This window comes from Pezoporus occidentalis, unplaced genomic scaffold (assembly GCF_034315485.1).
Source record: "Pezoporus occidentalis ecotype Australia unplaced genomic scaffold, CSIRO_AGI_Poc_V1 ctg115, whole genome shotgun sequence".
Classification (NCBI taxonomy): domain Eukaryota; kingdom Metazoa; phylum Chordata; class Aves; order Psittaciformes; family Psittacidae; genus Pezoporus; species Pezoporus occidentalis.
In genome coordinates, this window is record NW_026912940.1 from 2,343,976 (window position 1) to 2,360,043 (window position 16,068).

General features: G+C 43.5%; 1 protein-coding gene across 2 annotated transcripts in view; it reads left to right on the forward strand.

Annotated features, from left to right (window-relative positions):
• The window catches only part of FOXN3 (forkhead box N3), a 216,955-nt gene that overhangs the window by 32,584 nt on the left and 168,303 nt on the right, over nt 1-16,068 (forward strand). The window contains exon 1 of one of the 2 annotated variants that reach the window (XM_062638641.1): nt 10,840-11,620. The exons of the other annotated variant lie outside the window; for it this stretch is intronic. The gene's annotated coding sequence lies outside the window, so the exon portion shown is untranslated. Of the gene's footprint in view, nt 1-10,839; nt 11,621-16,068 lie in introns of those variants that run through there. 2 annotated transcript variants of the gene reach the window in all.

A 16,068-nucleotide genomic window follows, 5' to 3' on the forward strand; every position in this document is an offset into this window, starting at 1 on the left:
TCTGCCACCAGGAGCATCTCCTGAGTTGGGCTCAGGATTGTCTGGATCCTGTCTGCACTTGCAGTGTGTCCTGGGAAATCTTTTCCTTTCTACTGCCCACAGTTTCTTTGTTGTATTGTTTTCTGTTTGTCTGGAGCGTGGTGGTGTTCTCCAATCTAGTGAGCTACACAGCGTTGCTGCATGTTTTGTTCCTCAGCTGGTCACTGCATCTTGGAAACCACCACATGCTTCCAACAGACACTATCAAAGTGTCTCAACCCAAATCCATGGCTACAATCTCCTATGAGTGACTCATCTTCCTATGAGTGGTTCCTTTGCCTGCTGAGGTCTTCCCTTGGCCATGCCAGCCCATGTTTGGTACCACATTTATCTGGAGATGGGCATGCTCATTACCCACTAATTGTCACACTGATTGCTGTGTGATAACTACATGGCATCAAGCAGGGCTCATGAAGACAGATTCCCCTGCTTATCCCACTGGTTTGTCTGCCCTGACACCCAGTGGGTGTCCGTTTGGCTGCCAGGAGGTCACCTCCTAATGTCAGTTTACATACCTGGACATGGAGCTTTCTTTCCCGCATGTCCGGGTGGAGTATGTCCTTTTTATTTTGCATCCTGGAGCCTTTAATTACTCTCAACAAGTCCCTTTCACATATAGAAAATCCTGTAGCAATTTCAATTTGAATTGCTTTCTCTGAGGCTTCTGTTTAGATGAGTGCACCTGCTCTGGGGTTCCAGTGGTAATTGGGCTGTAATAGTTATGATCCTTTAAATGCACTTAAGGTACCATGAGCTTTAAGAACTGATAATGATGCAATCTGGCATCTCAGCACTAGTTTTGTCTTGGGTCTGAGCTGAGCATTTTGGATTTAATTGTATTTTGCCACTCATGAATATTTGTATTTGAATACAAATATTCACAGGGTGTAGAACTTGGACCTACTTAATTAAATGCTGCCCTGCGCTCACGTACTCATCCAGCAGGTCTGGGTCCTCGGCTGCTCCTCAGTTCCCACTTTGCCAAACCCCTGCTGAGTCCAGTGGGAGCTTTGCCAGAACAAGGCCCTGAAAAAGAAAAGAAGTGTGGCTCATTTGAGTGTTTGTGCTCATTTGTGCAGCAGTCCAGGCACACGTTAAAAGGACATTAGACAAAAAAAAAATACTAGAACTTACGTGTTCTGTCCTTGCCCAGAGCACTAACCTTTATTCTGGGATTGGTCCAGCAAGTTAAAGATGGAGTTTCCTCTCTTCATCTGTTGCCTAGGATTTTGTATTGTGGATACCATGAACAGATCTAAGCTTTTAAAGTTCTCTTCTGCCTTAATTCCCCTTTAAGGAATTAAAAGGAAGAAAAAGAGAAGAGATCTCTCTGGGGCATGTCTCACCGCAGCAGTGAGAGGTGTGCAGCCTGTAGCCTGCTGCCGCACACAGAATAAAAGATTTCAGAAATTACAAGTTGCAAGTGTAATAATGAATGGAAAGTAAATATGGTTCAGTTTGCTATGAATCATTCTGTGGGGGTTAATTGGACTCAGATGAGCTGGCATTGTTGCAGTGCAAGAATAGAGTTGTTTCAGAATTAGACAGGCATCACTGCTTGGCAGACCAGAGCGGCAGCATCTTAGTGGCACCAGGGAAACCTTCCCCTCAAAGAGGCTTCCCAGGACAGATTGAGGAAGGTCTCTGGGTGGGGAAGGAGCCAGCAGCAGCTCCTGCAAGCCCTCGAGATCTGGGAATTCACCTGCTGGTGCCAGAGGCTGTTTCCTCTCTTTGAATAGCTCTCAAATGCACGCTGTGTGTTACAGTTGTTGCTGTGAGATGGAAGCTTTCCTTCAGTCTAAAAGCCCTTTAAGCTATTCTGGCAGGGAAGAGGGGGCATGAAATGATAGTAATGGGAACTGCTATAATGGGACATTAGAGCAAATGAAAATAAGCATTTTTGTGCTCTTCCCTCCAGTAGGAATCTAAGATCCTGAAGCAGAATCACCAGTGGCTCAGACAATGTGTTGTACACAGGCAAGGACAGTACCTTAGGAAAGCAAATGCAGTTTGGCTTCATGAGAGACACAGAGTTTGGATGAAACCCTAACTTGTTTTTTGACTAGCATAGCTTGACTGTGTTGGGGAGGTACAGGGAACTTGAACACAGGAACTGTCCTGTAATGGGGAGAGACAGAAACTGCACACTGCCCTCTTTAAAGCCACAATCATGATTAAGGGATGAGGTTCTTAACTTGCTGCAAGGAGATTTATATAAGCGATTCTCAATGCCAGTGGGAATTACTCAGAGCTATACAAGTGCATCAGAGTAAGAAATGTGCCTTGGCAGTTCACTATTAATATTTGAAGATAGCTCAAGAAAAGTCTCCTTCTCTGAGTCAAGTGGGCAAAACTAGTGATATTTGAGGGGGGAACATGACATATCTATTATTTTAGTCTTCTGAGACTGAAAAGAGGTTATAGGATGGTAAACCATTCATACTTACAGGTCCTCAATAAAAAGAATTTCTTATATATGTAGCATATTAACTATTCTCATGGTTATAACTGCAGATGCTTAGCTACTGTCTGCTGCTTATTGATGGGCAGCAGCCCACCTCTGTTTTTAGGTGCTGCTGACCATCTCAGTCCCAAGGCTTCGATGCCATCTGTTGCTCACCATGGGACAGGAAAGGTTGGTCCCATTCTGCTTGCAGTTATATCCTGTAATAGAACAGGACAGGGAGACTGCAGGCAGCAGCATAAGGGCATAAGCAAAATCAGAATTTGTGATTTTAGTCCAGTGAAATATCTCAAAGAGCTTGCTTCTTTTGAAGTGGCCATTGAAGTCGGTAGAAAGGACTGTGTATTTATGTGAGGTACAGAGAGAGGCAGGCATTGACCTCTGCTTGATGTTTCTGAGTTAGTCATTATTCCTCTGTTCGGTTTGTGTCAGTAACAAGCTTTCAAGTTGGTTTCTTTAAATTTTGGCTAAAGTTGGCACAAAGTTGGAATCTTAAAACCTGAGTTCCAGCAGCAAGCGTTATTTTAGGTGCAGGTCTGTCCTGCATTGTACCAAGTATGGCCACACAGCTTTCGTCTCTGGTTCACCTTCCTTCTGTGAATTGCAGGGCTTGGGCTGTGTCTATTAGCAGTGTGCTGCTGCAGTGCTTGCCCAGTCCTTGTAAGACCTGTGGCTAACTGCTGCCATGCTGTTTCAACTCGTTTTCTTCCTTATTCTTAGCATTACTTCCCTAATTTTTATGGAAGCCCATTTCACTTAAACAAGAGAAAGTGCAATTTACTATTCTTGACAGATGTCAACAGCTTTGGAACAACACCGGACACACTGAGTGCATTTCAGCAATGCCAGTGGCTCTGAAGAAGGTTCACCAAAGTAGATGAGTCTTGCCTCTTGCCCTGCAGATGATAAATGCCAAAACTGACGTTTATAACGTCACAGTGCAGGTGATGGCCCACCCCAAAGCCCAAGTACCCCCCTGAGAAAATCATTGCTCAGGGCTGTGCAAGTTAATCAGCTTTTGCATTCCCAGCAAATAAACTGGTGAGGTAGAAGCTGGTGCTATGGATGGCTTGTTGCAAACCATCTTCGGGATGTTTTTGAAAGTGTTGGAGCTCATCAGCTGCTAGACCTAGCACTGAGGATGGTGGTGTGTACCCTCAGGGTATACTCCAGGTTGAAAGCAGAGTTTGGAAACAGAGGACAGCCACAGAGAAAGTGCATTTCTGTCTTTCAGCTGAGCAGTGCCCAAATCCTGGCCCAGTGTATATATGTCTTACCACCCCTGTAGGGGCAAGTACTCTGATAGGACGGTTTGGCATTACAATGATACGTGCTGTTTTAATGCCTCAACAGTGATAACAGAATACCTAAACAAGCCGTGTTTGATGCTTAGGTAAAGATCTCAGCCTGCTATATCTGTAGGCAGATACCAAGCAGAGTTTATAAATCACTGTCCAAGGATTTAATCCTTTCTTTCACTTTTATTTTTGTTTTTGCATCCCAACTTGCAGTACTTTAACTGCATAGAAATTACCATAAAGAAGTAAAGAGCAAAGTCACGTAATAGTTGCATAATAAAGTTTGGCAGATAGTAAAGCATTGGAAACCATGGACCAGGAAGGTATAGTTGTTTGCTTAATATAGATATTTTACTGGATGTGAAAAAGTAGAAATTTGTTAAAATTCACTGCTTTCCTGTTGTTAAAAACTAATCAGACAAGCGTTGAGGACAAGTGAAGGTGCATGTCTTCTCTGCCCTGCTATGCAGCAATGACTATAGGGTATTTGACAAACAATTCCTGAAACACCCTACCACTGTTTACCACCTTAGCTGCTTGACAACTGTTAGCACCAGTCCGGCTCGGCTGTGAGCACCGGGCTACTAGGGCCAGGTCAGCTTTTAGGCTACTGTGCTAGTTAAACTGACTGAAGCTGCGGGATGGGTGTGACTGCAGGAGCCCTTGGGGTGCTGGTGTGGGTCAGTGATGGCAGCTGAGGATGGCTGTGAGCTCCAGGGAGGGAACCCATGTGAGGGCATTCAGGTTGTTCAAAAGGGAAAAAGATACTCCAGCAGCTAAAACCCTTTTGTATTTTGGTTTTCTTAGCTGCTATTTATCCAAAACATTTGGGACAAAAGCTGTCTCTTTATTAAATATTTAACACCCTTGCCTTCAGCTGTGGGCTGAGAAAGCTCCCAATCCACTTGTGAGTCACTGAGAACTCCTCTGACGAAACCAGTGGAAGCCCAGATTGCAGATTGCTGCAGGAAAAAAATACGTTTACTGGCTTGGAAAAAGCCCAGAAAGGTTCACATCTCTCCTATATCATGAAATGAGCACAGCAGTCACTGTTGTGTATGTGGACAAGGAGTCACAGGTTTCAAGTGGAGATCTCTATATGCTAGGTAGCATCACACTCTATGTAATGCAAATGAGTAGTGCACCCAATAGCTGGTCTTTTATTAAATGCTATTTGCATTCATATCCTGACATGTTAGTGATGACAAGACGTTGATCACTGCTTCCCTTAGTAGTTTGTTGCATTGGTAAATTACTGGCAGTTTTAATCAGGTTAGTTTTCACCTCCAGCCCTCAGTTGACATGCATCTCTGCAAAGCAAGGAGATTCATGTTTTGAAGGTACTTCAAGGTGACAGCCTGGGACTCATCATCAGAGAGCAGGAGTGCAGGCTCCCACAAAAAGAGCATGTGGTAATAAATCGTGTGATAATGAGTTGTGATAACAGAAAGGTTACAGCTGAAGTTTAAGCTATTCTAGCACTTCTGGTGGTGGGTGCTGTTATGCGCTGTGCTTACATGGTGATTGTACCTAAGTCTGTTTTCTATTGAAGTGACAGGAACGGAATTAATAAAATTAAGATGAAACTTTTTTGTCATGTTTCTCCCTTTGGCCAGATTATTTTTTCAACAGCCAAATGAATTTGTCAGCTGCAGAGATAGGTGCCAATCTCTGTCCCTTAGCCAGTTACAGAGACAGCTCCAGCAGTGGCTTTGAAACTTTTTTTCACTGTGGACCACATAAAGATTCTTACTGGTGATACAGGTTCCTTGTATAGCAAACTTACTCCTCCCATTACTATTTGTAGATTCTTTAAATGGGATTTATAGTATATAACAATATTTTCACTGGTTGAAAACCATTAGCCTGTGACACAGGTAGTTTCTGTGCACTCTAAGATCATTGCTACAGGGATGACATAGTCAGAAAATACTTTTTTAGGCTATTAAGCAACTTCTTGTAGCTTATGAACCTGATTTGGATTTCAAAGTAATGTTTGTATATTGGCTTGTGGTAAGGTTATTCATGATTTAAGACTGTGAAAGGAAGATGCTTTTTTTTTCCCACAGCTGTTGAGCTTAGAAATACAAACCTTACAGCCTTCCCATCTTGGCAGGGCTGACACCAGTAACATCTGTTAATAACACATCGCCAGTTGGGTGGGACTAACTGGCCAACATATTCTGGTGCAAGTCACTTGGCTCCTTTGACCTGCTCTGGCTTGTGTAGGAAGAGACCTGGACAACTACCCTTTGTATGTGCCTGGCTTTTGGGTAGGCAATGTTACTGGGTATGGCTCTTTCTGTATTGGAACTATGTTATGTCCCCCTTTCTGGGAGGAGTGAGTGAGGTTGTCAGAAGTCAGTTTGAACATTAAAGCAGTCATATACCATGTTGACAGGCATTCTGGAAACAGCTGGAGACAAGACAGTCAGGACACAGTTTGCACCAGCATTACAGAAAATGTTAAGGCCCTTTTTAACTCCTTGCTCAGATGTGCTGCAGCATGTACCTGGATGAACATATGTAAGGACTCCTCACCAGGAGGAGCTGATGTGGACATCCACCTGTGCTGGCTGATGCAGCCGGCAGCCTCATTCCCTACCCATTGCTTGAATTGCCAGCCTCTTTAATGAAAGGCAGGTTCATGTATCAGATTGTTGACTGTTAGGGACAGGGGATTAGATTTGCAGTGTAATCTTACAGTAACATTCCTCTTGATCCAGAGACCATACTTTATAAAAGAGCTCTTTTCTCTCTCACGTTGTGGTGGCCCGCTAAGGGATGACTATCTTCCACCTTCATTTGGAGATAGTAGGGCTGCTGCTGACCTGATGTTCATGAAGGTCACAGCTCCACTGGGCAAAATTAATTCTGTGCAGGACAGTTAAGTAGATTGGATATTCTCAGTTGTAGCTGATTTGCTTTCATCTGGGTTCCTCTTGCAAAGCCATTTAAAGTCCATTCTCCTCTGCCCCCCACTGCCCGTTTATGGGAAAAAACAGAAAGGGGGAGATTTCTGCCTAGGCTCCAATTCTGCTTCAAGCCCTATTTTCATATATTTCCAGAAAAGTGTCTGGACAGAGTCTGGGGCAGGCTTTGTAGTTGCTCTGGAGCCTCAGACTGTGTTTCATCACATCACAAATGTTGTATGGCCAGTAGAGATGGTCTTTGCCTGTACCAGTTGACTGTAGCTTTGCACTGTCTGCTTTGGATCCAGAGCCCCATGGGGACCTTTCTGCAGATTTACAGTAACATTGCTGCTAGTGTGTCTCAGCCCATTTACAGTCCAGCTTTTTTCCTCTTGTGGCTGAATGCCCTTGCAGATTTTGGAGCCTGATGGAGCCAGTTAATTTGGGTGAAAAGACATGCAAAGGCCATGACTTATAATGGGGAGAAAAAACTTCTGCTGAAGTCGAGTACCAGATTTGTCCAGTTAAGTCTGGCCACTAGGAAGTGTGTCAGATACCTGGCTGTACTGGCAAAACACTGGCTGTGCATGAGAAGCCCATTCTATGAGCATGGTGAAACACAAGGGGGAGAGTGATTTCCACCTGGGTGCATTTTACTTCAGGGACTTTGCCAGCAGGTTGTAATTATAGTGGAGCTTTGCCTGCTGCCCTGAGTTGCAAAGCAGCCACTGCTGGAAAAAGCTTACTGTTTTCCAGGCATCCTCCTGGTTTTGTTCCCTTTCAGTGTATGTTGTGGTAAAATGTGAAGTCTGCAGCAATTGCTGCCTTGTGAGTTTGGGAAGTGATGCTGGATGTGGCAGACAACTGACAGAGTGAGTACTATGTGATACCGGTGATGGACCGTGTGATTCCAGTTCAGCTACAAAGCACAAATGGGGAAAATTCATAGGGAAATGTGCTTGAGGGTAGGGGCATGTGGTGTGTGAAGGGATATTTCCTTCTTTGCAAAGTCACCTTCAGCCTGTATCAAAAATCCATGCTGCCTGGGACTGTACAGAAAAAGGGGATATGGCTATAACTGAAGTAAAAAAGAGAGGCTGTGTGGTATGTTCCCCCTTCCCCAACACTGTAGCTGATGCAATTAAAAGCAGATGAGTCTTAATTGCTCCCAGAGCTCCGTGTCTCTCCTCCCTGGATAGTAGAGCATCACTGGAGCAGGCAACACTGCTGTGTCCTGTGCAGCAGGGCCTGGCACTACAGAGAACAGTGTCCCCCCTATCCCCTTGTGTCTTTGTCACACGGGTCAGCTGTGTTAACGCAGAGTCTGACTGACTCTGGGGTCATGGCGTGCTGCAGACCATCCCGTAACTGATGCTGCGATGTCCTAGGCTAGAAACGGGAAGCACCAGGACAGATGATTGCAAATGGAGCCAAATCAAGGTTTTCAGGTTCCATTTTCTTTTCTAAAAGCTTTGGTAGCATTTTCCTGTACTGCACTGAGAACATGTAATGGCCCTGGTTTATCTTTGGCATTTTCTCTTGCTTGTTATTGGCATCTCCCTTTATGTTATGACAGTATGTGCTATACTGGATTACAGGTATAAATATTGCTTCGGGGTTTGGGCTTTTTAGTCAGCATGCATTTGGGAAAGGTGTTAGTGACTGTCGGAGGGATCAGCATGCAGCATGTGAATGTGCAGTTGTTGGAAATGCCAGCATCGTTTGTTTTTCAGAACAGGGTTGAGGCAGGAGGATTTTAGGTTTTCCATTCGGACGGTATTATATTAGGGATATGAAGTGTTTGACAGTTCTTTTATATTTACTCTTTTAATGTCAAAATATGTCACATCTGGTATTAATTGGTGGAAAATTATGGCTCTAATTTACCAATTTGATTGTCTGAGAAAACTGAAGAGTGTAACATAATAAATGAATGCCTAATAATCTTCTAAATTTGTCTGTTTACCACCAACTACTATCAGCTAAAATGGCTTGTTACGTGGGGCTGTAAACAGCGTTTTGGAAATACTGGTGTTTGTGGAGAGGAATCAGGAATTGCTACCTGGGAGGGCCATGGCCAACGTGTTTTGGACTTGCTAAGAGGAGGATGTGGCCCAGAGAAATCCTCTGGGGCCAGAGATGGCCAAGAACCCACTTGAAGCTGGGTCTTCTCCAGGCTGTTGTCTCATGCAGGAGAGGAAGGAGGCTGCTGTTTGGGAATAACCCTGGGGGGGTGATAGCATAGTGTCCCTATTCTCACGTGCATGCTGGTCCCATGCCCCACTGTCCTGGGGGCAGGGATGGAGGAGCAGCCCACGGGGGACATGGCCTTTGCTCTCCTCCCCTTTACCTGGTGCTGTCTTCTCCTCATGGGTTTCTTAGTCCAGGGCACACACTACCACATCATTGATGCCTAACACAAATAAGCATATTTGTCCACTGTAATTGTTTTAATCATTATTAATGAGCATTAATTATTTCCAACCAGAGCTCTCCAAAAGCCCTGACTTTTTCAGACTTGCCAACAGAGAATAGGCAAAAGAAGTCGAGTTGTTCATTCTCAGGTTGCAAATGAAAGTTTGTCTTTCAGGCAACATGTGGATCAAACCCAAATCACAGATGCACTTTGGCAAGGCACTGTCACTCCATCCTGACAGCCCCAGCTCTAACAAGAAGGCTAGCTCCTGCCTTTCCAACCGATGTGCAGGCAAAGCAAAGGAAGCCGGTGGCAGTACACTGTTATTTGGGTAGTGTCTGTGGATGGTGACAAGCCTGGTAGCTTTTCTATCAAAAGACACCCATGTGTTTGTGAAAATGCATTTTTTGGAGGATCAAATACCAGGTGCTTATTTTAGTATCAGAAAGCCCTGAAACATGCCAACTCTGGAATAGGCTGATTCTGAAAACTGACATATTCTGTGTGATTATTCCAGTATATACCATCTGTCAGTAGCATATCCAAATATTTATGTATTTTGATTATTGTAACTGTTACAAGGATACTGAAGCTCATAAATAATTTCATTTTCAGCAATCATTTTATTACTGTTCTGTGGTTTGATAATGAGGTTTTGCATGTGCCTGTTCATGCTCTGATCCAGGGAACAGAGTCACAGCATGGCTATGCAAGTGACACCCTTCACATAAAAAGCCGGGGGGGGTGTGGGGGGGTGTGGAGATGCCTGAGCCCGTGTCCCCTCTGGTTCTGTGCCAGCTCCTACTCACTTCATCTCCTTGGGCTTCAGACTGTGCTGTGCTTTCATTCAAATCCATCCCTCCTTGTCAAGTGACTATGCTGAGATTGGCAAATGATATAATATGGCTAATTATGTTTAATGCAGATAATGTCTTATAATCAAAATAGAGAGCGAATTGCAAACAGATCCTTAAAGGGCACTAGGCACAGAATTGACACTGTGTTTGTTACCAATAACATCGCTGAAGTCCTAACAGCTGCTTTGCTCCCTCAAGTGCAGCCCCTTTGCAGAGTTTTCCAGAAGAAGGGCTAAGCGCGTCGGAAGCACATTACTGCTGATAATAGTAATTAGTTCAGTAGAGCTCAAAATGTTTTGTAAAATATTATTATCCTGATTTTGCAACTCTGCAAACCCCAGCACAGAGAAACAGCCTCCTCAGCTCCGAGGCATTGCTGCCTGCCACGGCGATGGCCCTGGCCCCGCGCAGGGCTGCTGCCCCTCTCCCTGGAGCACATTGCTCTCTCCAGCTGGCTCCAGAAGTAGAAGGTATGTTTGCTCTGTATCTCTGTCTTCATTTTCACAAGCGTTAGCAAAGAGACTTAAGTAGATGGAGAAATGCACTGATGTGAAAGGAGATTGGGTGTTAGATTTTTGAAAAGCCATTGTTAAGCTAAAAAAGGAAACGGCAAGCTGTAAAGGTTGACAGAGCTGCTCTGTAAAGGACTCTTATTTTGCTGTGTACGTTTGTTTTCTCTTGCTTACTAAAGGGATAAAGTGCAATCTAGGTTTCTGAGAGAGATGGCTGATTAATCTGTCTGCCAGGTACATATGGAAATAAATTAGCAAATGGTGCATCTGGGATTAAACTACTGCAGAGATGATAAATTATTGCCATCTTCCATGGCTGTATTACTGAAGCTTCACTGGGTTCCCAGTACATGGTTACTTGCTATTCACATGGTATCACCGTGGCTGTGGAATGGAAAGCCTCTATATTTGAAGCAATTTTCTATGATATGCTAGTTTGAGAACAGATCTGGCCAACCTTAATAAGGATATGCAGTATACTTAGATTAAGTATAAGCGAAGAGATTTGATTTGGTCCTTCTCCTCTGCTGGAAATTCTGCTGGTTTCTGAGGGCAGGAATGCTCAGGAAGGGAAAGACAAGGACTTGCAAGAGGTTTTTCCCCTATCTGCAGTCACCCCCTACCCTTTACCCCAGATAGGAGAGTTATCTATGCTAACACGAAGTTGTGAGAGCCTGGAAGTGAGCATCCTCTGGCCTGAACCTCTCCCACACCCTCATCTTGACACAGATGTTGCTCCAGATTGCACAACTCCAGTGTATCTCTGAGATCAAGACTGAGATGAAACACCATGTGGGCAGGTGGTATTTGTGTTGAATCCTGATAGAGGCTTCTCAGCTGTGTTTCTGCCTCTGCTGCATTTTTCATGTCCATTTAAACTGATGTATAGCTGCTGGGCTGTCAGCTGAGACATACCAGCAATGCCTACAGCAGGACATGCAAGTGGAGTAAGTGTAACAGCAGACACATGGTGTTCTTCCTGGAGGAGGAAAGGGTCCACATGGACAGCCATGGTACAGGTCCACCGAGTTTTCAGGCTCGGCAGGGTGGAAGAGCCAGGCTTGAGTGACAGTTGCTATGTGACTGTGCCCTCTGGTTTTCTTCTCCGAGTCACTTGTTGTGGTCTGTGAGTCAAGGACAATTAGGATGTATGTGTTTGTAATTGATTAATACTGATGAGAACAGCATATTTCATTTTGAGATGCATGGGTGGATGCTGGGCTGTAAATCTGAGCTAGCGAGGACTAGCTCTGTTCAATTAATCCAAACACAGAAATATTTACTAGAAATAGATTTATCTTCCAATGACTTTATTTGCAAATTTTGGTTAACAACAACAGTTTGCTTGTAATGTAATCATGTTAAGCAGCAAGTGGGACATAGTGCCGTTCTTGGCCTTTCCCATGAAGTGTTTGGAGCAGAATGCAGAGTGAGTCAAAGGAAGCACCGGCTGATGGATGAACAGATTGCGGCACAGTCATCTATTCTACTGCGCACTTCCAGGGAAACCCCTGCAAATTAAATGTGTGGTTTTTAAACGTACAGAGAAAACTAAAGAAATTACATTACAGGTGAAAAATTAGATGGAAATGTCTACTCCTATCTCATGAACAGTTTGGGAATAACTCCATCTATTCCATCTAAAATATTCTGCTTTAAGCATGCATTTAATTTGTGCTCTGGGAGAAAAGTCAAGTTGCTGAGATCAAACATTCTAATAATGATTTATTTAAATTTATTTGAACAAAGCAATGATGTAGTTGCCTATAGCGAATTGTTTGGAATGTGAAATGGTATTTACGAGCTGCTTCTCTCTATGAGTACAACAGATGATAGGGGATGCTACATAAAAAAAAAACATAATTGTACATTCAAAATGGACTCTGATGCCATGTTTAGTACACAGGAAAGCCAGTTGAACAGATTGCTGAGTGTCTGATAAAATAATCTCCAGCTTGATTCTTCCTACGCTATTTATAGCTGCATTTAATTTAAAATCTAGATATGTACCACAGATGACCATAACAAGCGTACCAGGGCCATGTATGATAATACAAATTGTTTGCCTCACATTGCACATGTACAGAAATCTCAGCTTGCCTTGCAAGTGGAAAATCAGTCTCTGTATCTTCAAAATATGGATGAAAGGAGGAAAACAATTGTATTCCCCAGCTGCTGTGGGCATATGGGACCAAATTCATCCCGTCTGTTGAAGGTTATGGAGTTCCGCCAGGGATGACTTTGATCTTGTATGTCTAGCAAAGTGGAACCAATATGTCAGTGTAAGACATCCTGCTACTTCTGATGTTCTCCCAGTAAAGCGGCATCATTCAGAGTGGCTTGAATTTCCCAAGTGCCCGAGTCACAAACGTGACCAAGGTGGATATTTCAAAAGTGTTCTGCTTCTTTCTATGTCAATGTTAAAGCAGTGAACAACAAATAGGCTTTTTTTGTCAATGAGGGCTTAAGCCTGGGGGCGGCTGGTACAGGTGAGCACGGATCAGCCCTAGGCACAGAAGGCCAAGGGCCATTTGAAGCATTTTAACAAAACACTGCAGGACAGAGAGCTGTTTCTGCATTCAGGTAATGCAAAGCATGTTGCACTTACAAAGCTTTTTTCAAATTGGGAATGGGAATGCCATGTAGGAATAATAGGGTTATCTACTGTACTTGCTTTGGCATACTAAGGCATCTCTAGATACGTGGTGATGAGCTGAGCCACAAAGTTTGCACTTAGCTCCCGTTATTTACAAGTTTAAGAGACATTTGAATCCCTTGCTTTGAACAGGGCTAATTTCCTTGTCCCCAGCAGCTACTCTCCTGGGGACATAAGACACTTGAAAAGTAAATTTCCGGTGAGCACCATGTGAAGATGCGCACATCTGGCTATTGTACAAGAGCTGAGAAATTTGTGTGTGCAGAATTGTGCCTGTGGGAATCCTAGAGCGATTTGAGTAAAATAATGCTCTGTCATTTGATTAGGGGTCAGGTCACATTTTTGCAGAATTAAGCTCCTCCTGGTATATTCTGGACTAGTGTTAAGTGTAGGAAAGCTACGGCTGCTGCTCAGGACTTCGCTGGTGACGACAGAATGTCCAGTACCAGCCTGGCATATTAAAGGCAATAATGAACAGAAAGTAACTTTCTTTGGTCTCATATAGGCTGGGTTTTTTTTGGCCCTACTTGCTTATCCGAGTGAGGCTAGGAAAGTAATTTAAATGCTGGTGTGACAGATCTGCAAGTGAGAATTGCTGACCAACCTGGTGTTTATTGGACTGCATGAAAGGCAGATCTTGGTAAACACTGTTCTTTAGCATAGCTGACAAAATTTTACATAAAATTGTTCTGGGAGTTGATTGTGGACTTTAAAATTTAACTGCAGACATTTATAATCAAATTACTTGGCCCTCATTCAGCGTATAGTGCTTTTTATTTTGAATGGCTGTGCACAGAGAGCCACTCCAGTCTCTGTAAAGCTCATAGGCACTGTTACCCCAGAGTGAAGAGGCATACAGATAGAGTAGACTTGCCACACAAGCAGCAACTGGAAGATCATCTATTTTGCTCTATTTATTCCTTTGTGACCACTGTCTTCTGCCTCGAGCTTTCTTGTCTGCATACTCTGCATTACTTATGGACTGCCAGGCCAGATCTCCAAAGACATCTGAGAGAGCCTGACAGGTTCACTTTCGAATCTTGACCAATGCTGGTTTGCTCTCCAAATCAGAATTAGCTGCACAGACCATAGCCCCTGGAAATCAGGTGGAGCTGTATGTGCCTTTTGCTTTGCTCTTTGGGAACTCATTCCTTTGCCTCAGCAGATCAAAATCGGGGAGATCACATGCCATTTACTGAATGGAACATGCTTCCTTCAGAAAAGTGCAGGACTTGGTTAGTTGTAATAGCTCACCTATTTAATGCGCTGGGTTATAGCTAACACTGTCATTTTTGTGTAATGAACTAAACTGGGATATCTGTCACTTGAGGGTACTACAATTGCAATGGAGGTTTCAGAAGCTCTTGATCTGTCAGTGGCAACTGTAGCTCAGAGTCTTCAGCTGAGATAAAAGGTTTGTTTGCTTAACAGGATTGAACTTTCCTCAAAGAAATAATTGAAACAATAAGAGAATCACCCAAACCTGTGCTGAGCATTAGCAGATGAGCTGTTTTGAAATCGATCCATTTGGAAAGGAAATAATGTGCAGGCTGGTCAAGGTAATGATGGTATTGGATGATAAAGTAGATGCAGGGGTGAAGAAAGCTTGTGAGGGATATGGTGTCACCTAAAAGCTTTGCAGAAGTGCTTTTATTACCCTGAATCAGCTTGGCTTTGCACTGACACTTAGCTGTTTGCAAAAGAATTATACCTGCTTCTGAGATAAATACATCTGACAGTGAACTCTTAACCCTCTTTCGCAGGCCCCTCATGGGTAGTAGCCATGGAGATCGAGATGCCTTCAATTTTTCTGCATACAGAGTTAGACAAAATGGGGTGCAGAACTGTGGTACATAATTTTTCAGTGCGCAGAACGCTTCAGGAAAATTACAGTCATTATTGAATGTAATGAAACCTGACAAATTAGAGTTTCATAGGCCCTCCTTGAGATTAGTGTGATCCATTAAACATGCTCTCTGACTGCTAAATGGCATTGTCCCATTTCACCATAAGAACTTGAGAAATCCTGAGGTAACTCTGGCTAACAGCTGATTGAAAGTGCCCAATCAAGAGCTCTTTAAAGTAAGAGGAGAAATTATCCTGATTAACATTATTTCCAAGAAGGTGCTCTCTGAGTAGGCTGTAAATTGTGTTAGAAGCATTTGGGTATTGCAGGGAAGACCAAATTCGACACTGAAGTGGCCACAAAGTAATGTACAAAGTGGAGTGATCAGGGGAAGAACATTTTGTTGATTGTGGTGGGAAAATTGAATTACTCTCTGTTGCATAGCTATTCAGAATACATACGTTAGAGTGAATGGTGCTCAGTTTAAAGGAAGAGCAAGCGAGTATGAAGAGCAGAAAAAGCCCCTTTCCCAAATCCTTTTTGCCTCACGATTTACATCTTAAGAATGATTTCACAGGGAATAGGGTGGCACACTGGTCGTGAATAGCTAAGACATCCCAGTGTTGCAAACTAAATCAATACACTACTATTCTATAAAATGATTGCTTTTTCCTTGACTGATTTTGCATTAAAGGCAACCTTTAAATGATAGCCATTAGCATCTGAGACCTGGCCACTGGCACTGACTGAGCTGATGTGAGAGAAATTGCAAAGAATCTGTGTGATATTTAGAGCTGGTACAATCCTTCTGAATTTCATACAGAGCTTTCAAACTGGGAGTCAGTGAGAGCACATGGAAGTTGCCAGTATGGGATAGAAGTCTTTATCCTGTGGAAGAGGTAGCACATGGATATATTCTACTGCCCAGTCCTCCAGGGCACTAGAACCACCTTAGACGCTTTTTATAGGCACAGGCATAAGCGAAGGAGAGAGTGCTGTGGCCGCAGATGAGCACAGTGGCAGTCCAGCAACAGATGTGCCTCTCCCTCACTCAGTTTAGTCTAAAAA